This window comes from Cryptomeria japonica, chromosome 10 (genome assembly GCF_030272615.1).
Source record: "Cryptomeria japonica chromosome 10, Sugi_1.0, whole genome shotgun sequence".
Taxonomy (NCBI): Eukaryota; Viridiplantae; Streptophyta; class Pinopsida; order Cupressales; family Cupressaceae; genus Cryptomeria; species Cryptomeria japonica.
The window spans coordinates 368951150-368958689 of NC_081414.1; the positions used below are offsets into that span (position 1 = coordinate 368951150).

Here is a 7540-nt window from a genome sequence, read left to right on the forward strand (position 1 = left end):
GGATGGAGGGATTTGGGTATATAAAAAAATTGGTAGTAACGTCAAGTTGTTGGGCACGGGATATGGGCAGGCTGTAACCAAACCAAGTAAAGATTTGTTAATTAATTAAAATAATGGTTAAATAAGAAGTTGTTAGAACGGTGATACTCGTGATTTGGCAATGATAATTTGGCTTAAACTAAACGAACAAAATAGTGGGTGTACACGTCGACATTTAGTGGTTTAAATATAATCGAGACCACGAATATTTTTCAGTACTGCTGAAAGATTAGGCATGATAGAGTAATGATAGAAATTTGTTGCAGGGGGCAGATCGGAGGAGTTAATGAGGCGACCAAATGATCGGATGGCGAACAATACGGGTCCCTTCGATCCGACGGCTACGAACCCGGCGAGAGTCTAGGAGTAGAATGAAGGGTGCAAGTGTAGGGCTTACATCAGAGGAATAAAGCCGTTTGAAAGGGACGGTCTGGCGTTAGGGTTTCAAGCGAGGGAGTTGTCGGGGAGAGGAGTGGTGGGATTAGGGCAGTTATTAAGAGAGTGGTCTCGTGTTTAGTGTAAGGATTAAGGACGGGTGGAGATTCTGGACGCCCTTAAAATTGGGACCCTCACGCCATGGCCCTCCCGAATCCATGCAGAAGCATCCGCCGCCCTGTCTGCTTTGTTGTAGGCCCTTTGCTGTTGATGTTTTGTCTCTTTTGGAGTCATCATTGCCTAAAAGCGTTCCCCGGAATGGCAGGGTGGGTATGCGCAGATGCTTTTTAAGGTGAGAAGGGGCCTGAAGCGGTGGTGGAGGAGCATGGAGGAAGAGTGGTCCGTGAGCGTTTTGTAACAAGAGACCGACAAGAGATTTGAGGGGAATGTTGTCTGGCTCGAGGTCATCCATTCGTTTCGGATGTGAGAGAGACTTTTGGATACCCTCGGACCAGGCTTCATTCCCCTCAAATTCGGCTTCTCCGCTGCACTGTCATGCGTGTGATCTGCTCTCTGCACAGCTCCAGCAGACGGCCTTGCCGGGAACAGTTCTTCGTGTTGTTTTTCTTAATTTTTGTGAATTTTTTCTTCTTGCCGTCAATTTTACTGCGTATTCTGACTAGTTTTATGCTGCACTTTTGAATTTAATTGCTTTAGGTTCGTTATTTGACTTGGATTTGCGTTTTTCTCCTGGTGATAAGATTTTCTCATACTTCTGACTATATTTATCCTGCACTTTTGAATTTGATTTCTTCAGGTTCGTTATTTGACTTGGATTTGTTTTTCGCTCCCGGTGTTCAGATTTTCTCATACTTATTCTGACTAGTTTTAACCTGCACTTTTGAATTTGATTTCTTTAGGTTCATTGTTCGACTTGGATTTGCATTTTACTACCGGTGTTAAGATTTTCTCATACTTATTCTGACTAGTTTTATGCTGCACTTTTGAATTTGATTTCTTTAGGTTCGTTATTTGACTTGGATTTGCTTTTTCGCTCCTGGTGTTAAGATTTTCTCATACTTGTTCTTACTTATTCTTACTGGTTTTATGCTGCACTTTTGAATTTCATTACTTTAGGTTCATTATTGGATTCGGATCTGCTCTTTGCTCCTGGTGTTGAGATTTTCTCATACTTACACTCTGTTTGTTTTTGCCGGCTATTTTACATATTTTGTGGTTGCACTTTTAAATTTGATTTCTCTAGGTTCGTTATTTGATTTGCCTTTTGCTCCTGGTGTTGAGATTTTATCATACTAACAGTGTTTGTTCTTGCGGTCTATTTTACATATTTTGTGGATGCAAACTTGCAAAGGCTCTTTATCTTTGCAGATCGCATTGATCTGAAGCTTTTGCTTAGGGTATCTCAGGTGTTTAATGTCTTTTATTCTGAATTATTGTTGCCTTATGCCTTCCGAAAGGCAAGTGTCGGGATCTTCTTCTCTATTGAACCTATTAAGAGTTCTTTCCGAATCGAAGTTTTGCTAGGGTTAAAGGCATTTTTTTTGTTTTCATGTTAAGTTCAGATCGTTTAGTAACTGTCGTTTTAATGAGGTAATTTTGATGTTGCGCTCGTATCAGGATCTGTATTGAATCTTAATTTGAAATTATGTTTCTCCCCCGTGCCCGTTCTTTAGCCTAGGGTTTAGTGTTCAAATGCGCTTCGTATCGGTAGTACGCTAACAAATTTGATGCAGGATGAAAAGCTTTTACTCGTCAGTGTTCTCGCGCTTCTTTGTGAAGATTTTGTTAACGATGTAAAGGTTGTGGGGACTGTCGTCTGGCTCGAGGTCGTTCGGATTTGCTTATTGTTGAAGCCGAACGATGTCGGACCAGGCTTCATTCCCCCCAACCAAAAGTCGCATGGATTGTGAAGGCTGACGACTAAATCAACCTAGATGTGCGATCATGATGCGTGAGACTACTCCGTTCTTTAGTATTTCGTTTTCAGAAGAGGATTCACTGATTCATGTCGGTAAGCTGTACAGTAAGAACCTGAGACAAGTGCAATAGAATTGTATGTAAGAAATGCCTTTTGATTACATTCCAATTCAGTTATGCAGTCTTGCGCAAGTCTTTTTGCAGATCTTTGCTATATTATATATTGCTCATTTCAAATGTCGCACTTTCCGTGCTTTTCATGACAAGCGAACGTCTTTCTTAAGGTTTTCCACATTCTTTTGTTCTAGTAGAATTTTATTTGCTTTTAAAATTGACAGATAAGTGTTGATAATTCTTGTCGTTTATTTCTTCAGGCGCCTTCCTTCTACGTTTGAATGCTTGGGCCTTTCACTACCATACGAGATTTGTTTTCATGTTGGTAACAACTCTAAGGAGTTCAGCCTCTGTTAATGAATGTATTTGTGAAAGCACTCTATTTGTCTATCGTGTTTCCAACACTCGTGTCTCAAAATATAGTAGTTATTCATGGCAATCTTCTATATTGCCATCCAATAACAGTTCTATCACGTCATGTATCAAATACTTTCAATATGCAGTTAAGGTTTTGAACGGAGATCACATCGGATTTTTCACAGAGATCAAATCGGATTTTTCAGAGATCAAGTTGTTGTAATGTACGGTAACTTAGTTTGTAACCTTTGTCATGCTTATAGTTTGTAACCTTTTTCATGTTTATTTGAGAAAATTTCTTGCATTTCACTGTGTTGGGACTCGGAATATTTATGTCTAATTTTGTAGACCTTGTCTTGTATTTAAAGCTATTCTTTAAATTTGAATGCGATGATATAAGACGTTATAGCAGAGGAAATCATTGTTGTTTGTGCTGGATATGGTGGAACGTGTTTGACACTTGTCAATGTTCCTCTCAAGGAAGATTTGAAACGAAAATTTTCTTTTATGATATTTAGAATCAAGTTGCATTGTTTTTAAGCAATGCCTTGTTCAAATATAATCGGAACGCCCCTGATTTCCTGTCCTGGAGGCTCTTGCAGTAAGTAATTGTAATCTGGGTAGTGCTATCAGACTCAGGAATATGGCTGCATATCCGTTCATGATACTAGCATTGTATCTCTTCTTTTGATAATTTAATTTGGTACTTGGATTCAGTCGAACATGGGTAGACAGTGCGCTAGGGGTATATAATTTACTCTTGAACGTATAGAATATGGATGCCAATGTTGGAAAATGTTTGGCAATCTTTTATTTAGCTTGTTTGCTATGAAAACTTTACAAGAAACAATAAATCTATGATTTATTTTCACGCTGTGTGTTTTTATATATTTTCAGTAATTATTTCTTTTTAAGAGAGATGCCGCTTGCTAGTAAATGATGTTCAGGGGAAAACGATTACAAACATTTAGCATATTTAATTGAATTGGTTTTCTCAGCTGCATTTTGTAGCTTATAGTGAAAGAAAGATTGCAAATAAGGCATTTCTGCATAATGATTAGTGAAATATCAGCTAGAAATCATTATAATGGTATTGTAGATACCTGATGTTGATCATGATTTAATCGCCATGCTGTGTGCCCATATGCAGCTCTTTGACCGTCTGTTAACTAATATAATATTATCTTGAAATATATTCAAGATTATTTCAAAAAATTATACAGTTTTTATGAAAGTTTAGGAGAAAATGTTATATAATGAAAATATCATATCTTAAATCTATAACTTTATTATTTTAGATGAAAATAATTTTTTTATTTTTTATTTATAATAAATCATAGAATGTTATTAGAATGAAAAGTATAATAATTTTTTAATTTTTTATTTATAATAAATCATAAAATGTGATTAGAAATATTGACTGAAAAATTCACATAATCAAATTAAAAAAACATTGAAAAAGATACAACATTATACTTCAGAAAGCTGATGTTGATTTTGTTTAGTATTTAGATTAAGATCTTACCATATTCAAATTAAGTAACCACTATTTAAAGTTTGCATCGTAAAATAGCTATTATTGGAGCGAGTTTAAGTTTGATTCTCGTGTTCCTAATAATATTGATTTAGTAAGTTCGATGGTTGTGCCATATTAATATACTCTCTCTACTGCAAAAATCTTTTTGTTATCTCAAGACCAGATCGTTTGGTATTCCTCAAACTAATGAAAATTCATTAGTGGTGTGGAATGACAGCAGAAACAGTATGCTAATCAAAGGTACAGAGCATGACCTTAAGATTTCAGAATATAGTTTTGAATTACGAACTTATTTCTCTTTCGTTTGGTATCTGAAAGCCTCTAGTCAGTAAAGAAGTTCAAGAAACGCTGAGGTAAAGCTTTATTGTGAAAAAAATACATGGTGGCAGATTTTTGGAACTAGAAGATTAAAAATTATATTTGAAAAGATATATATAAGCATACACAGAGACAAGCCTTACCCTTAAGAATGGAAAACTTTGTAGCTGTAATTCCTCCCCATCGCACGAGATCAACTGCAGTCTTCTGCAGTTCTTTGCAATAGATTGTTTAATCTTGAGTTTTGCATGATATCTCTTTTATATTTAATTGGTTTTCAATTTATCATGAGGCTATTGTATTGCATTCCTTATCTCTGATCTGATCTTGATCCCTGAGAAGTTGAATCAATAAAAGATTTATTTATGTGTTTATTTTTAATGCAATTTCTGTGTTTTTTCTAATTTCTTCAGTAGAGAGGACGAACTTTCCAGAAAAATGAAATGACATGTAATTACTTGCCTATATTGTTTCACTTATCTTTCCCCGTGTAAGATAAAAACACAAATACCTGTTGCATGTTGGTCGTGTTTTTGGATCAGAAATATAAAATTTCGAAGTTTCTGAATTCGATCATATGAATATTTGTGATCAACATTTTGAGTCATATTCGTATTTTTAAATTTGATCATGTAAATATTCTTCAATCAACGTCTTGAATTATGCTCGTTCTTATCAGGATTTAACTCGTAGAATTACCATTGCTCAGTATTATACAATATAAGCTCCGTCATTGAATACTATCACTATGGTATATCGCTAGAATGTATTGAATATTATTAGCATTGCTACAATCTTTGGGTTTATTCAAAGACGAATGTATTGAAATTTAGGTACTGAATTGGCTGTGAAGACACGGAAAAGTTTCAGATGCATAAATCTACTCAAGAATTACATGAAGGTTTTTAAAAAAATTTTTTTTTTGTTAGAGTTATGAATCAGCTGAATATTGATCTGGAGGAGTTTAATGCGTTGACACTTGGTATATCTCTCGTTTGGGCAAGTTCAGATATTGATACGCGACAGCCCTACAATTCTAGGGTTTCATAGATTTATTCCGAACGGAAATAGCTTATGAAAACTTGGCGTTTCTCATAATAAATGTCGGGTAATGGGCAGGCACATTACTGCGTGGCTGTTATAAATCTCCATTCTAAAAATTATATAAATTATATGCACCGCCATTTCAAATATTGATGGCCCAAGTATATTCAAATTTTTTATTCTCTACGGTAAGCATGGAAATGTTTTGAGTGCATTTCCGGTCAACCAGAGACCAGGAAGAATATCGGTTACATGTGTTTATAGAGTGCAGCCCTCAACGTTGATAGACGATATCAGAAATGAAGAGATCTTGATGATGGATGTATATTTTTGGATAACCTCGACAATAGGCCTAGACAATTTCATTGAAGCTTCTGACAACTTCGTTTTTCCTTTTTCAATGTTTGATACAAGTGTTGAGCGAATCAGAAAGCCTTTAATAGATTATGACTCTTCTGGAAGATGACCATGAATGGTCTTAAAACTGTCTGAGCCTCAAGATTGGTAACTGAGAACTCTTCTGAATCTGTCCCGAATTTAATAGCCACACTGCCAAAAATTTAAGATTCCTTGCATCACAGACCACAGAAGCTCTGAGCCAGTCCATCGCATAACACTAGTGGGTAAATAGGTGTGCATGCTCAGCATCAAATGTAAACGCAGAGATTCGCACTAAAAAGCTGGGAGTAGATGCTAGGACATTTTTTCTTGCCATAATTGATAATCAGTCTATTTGATTGATGGAGGGCCAGCACTGTAAAGGCTCGTGCATGTTTTATACGTACACAAATTTGTACTAGTCATCACCTTCCAAATAATACGCGTCAGCCTTTTAATCAAAGTAGTCCTGTACCAATCCAATCTCATTAATGATGACATGAAATAAATGGAAAGAAAAATATCGGGGGCTAGGAGAGGTTGGAAAGCTTCCAGGGATTGAATGATGACTTGAAAGGAACAGACAGAAAAATAGTGGAGGTTTGCAGCTTTGAAAGTTTGTAGGGGGCGACTTCCAGGAAACCCAATCCTGAAATCGATGTTTCTGACTGCCTAAACCTTCAGCCTACAAGGCTGATTGATGGAGATCACAATGAGTGCATCCGTTTAAATGGAGGTCAACGACTTTAAAACTAAAGCCAAAAAACCAACAGCAATCAGACATCATTGCAGAAAATTTCTAGTCAGTCATCATTTTATCATTCATTGCATAGTTTCGAGTTTATTATGGATTGAAAAGTGATTTTCTGGCATTGGATTCTTCAACAGCTGTAGTTGATCGGATCCTGATTTCTGAAATAAGGATCTGCTTGTCCTGATTTGCATTGAAATCTCAGTCCACTCCGTTTGACAGCAGTCATGGTCTTCGAGTGTTGGAGATTGTGGGAGTAGAAAGATACTAACTTGTCACTTGCCCATAAAAATTCAGCCTCCTGACAGCGATTGGCCTCTCCCATTTCTTCGTGGTGGTATCCCTTACAAGCACTTTGTTTTTCATTGGCTAATGGTTATACGTTATACATCACTGCTCCATGCTACATACGTTACAGGCCACTTAATCTGGCAATACTTCCAATTTTGTAATGTGCCTTGCTTTTGCACGTTCAGATGCCCCTTCGCTTTTTATAACTACTGCTTTTCACCTAAACTTACTTTTCCTTTTTTTCCTTTGACCTTTGTGGTTTCAAACATAAAGTTTGCTAGAGGCGAATTCGAGGGAGAATTTCTTTCAATATTTGTCAATTTTCCTTGGACTATTTTTTAACCAGAGCGTACTTGTGCAGGTGTGAAAATGGAAACAATGGAGCATCTATACGTTAT

The 7540-nt window shown here is 36.4% G+C and overlaps 1 long non-coding RNA gene across 1 annotated transcript; it reads left to right on the plus strand.

The window, feature by feature from the left end:
- The first annotated feature begins 301 nt into the window (after positions 1–301).
- LOC131079963 (uncharacterized) lies at positions 302–3694 on the plus strand. Its single transcript, XR_009114096.2, has 2 exons — positions 302–2636; positions 2727–3694. It is a non-coding gene; the product is annotated as an uncharacterized LOC131079963 (long non-coding RNA).
- Positions 3695–7540: the final 3846 nt, after the last annotated feature.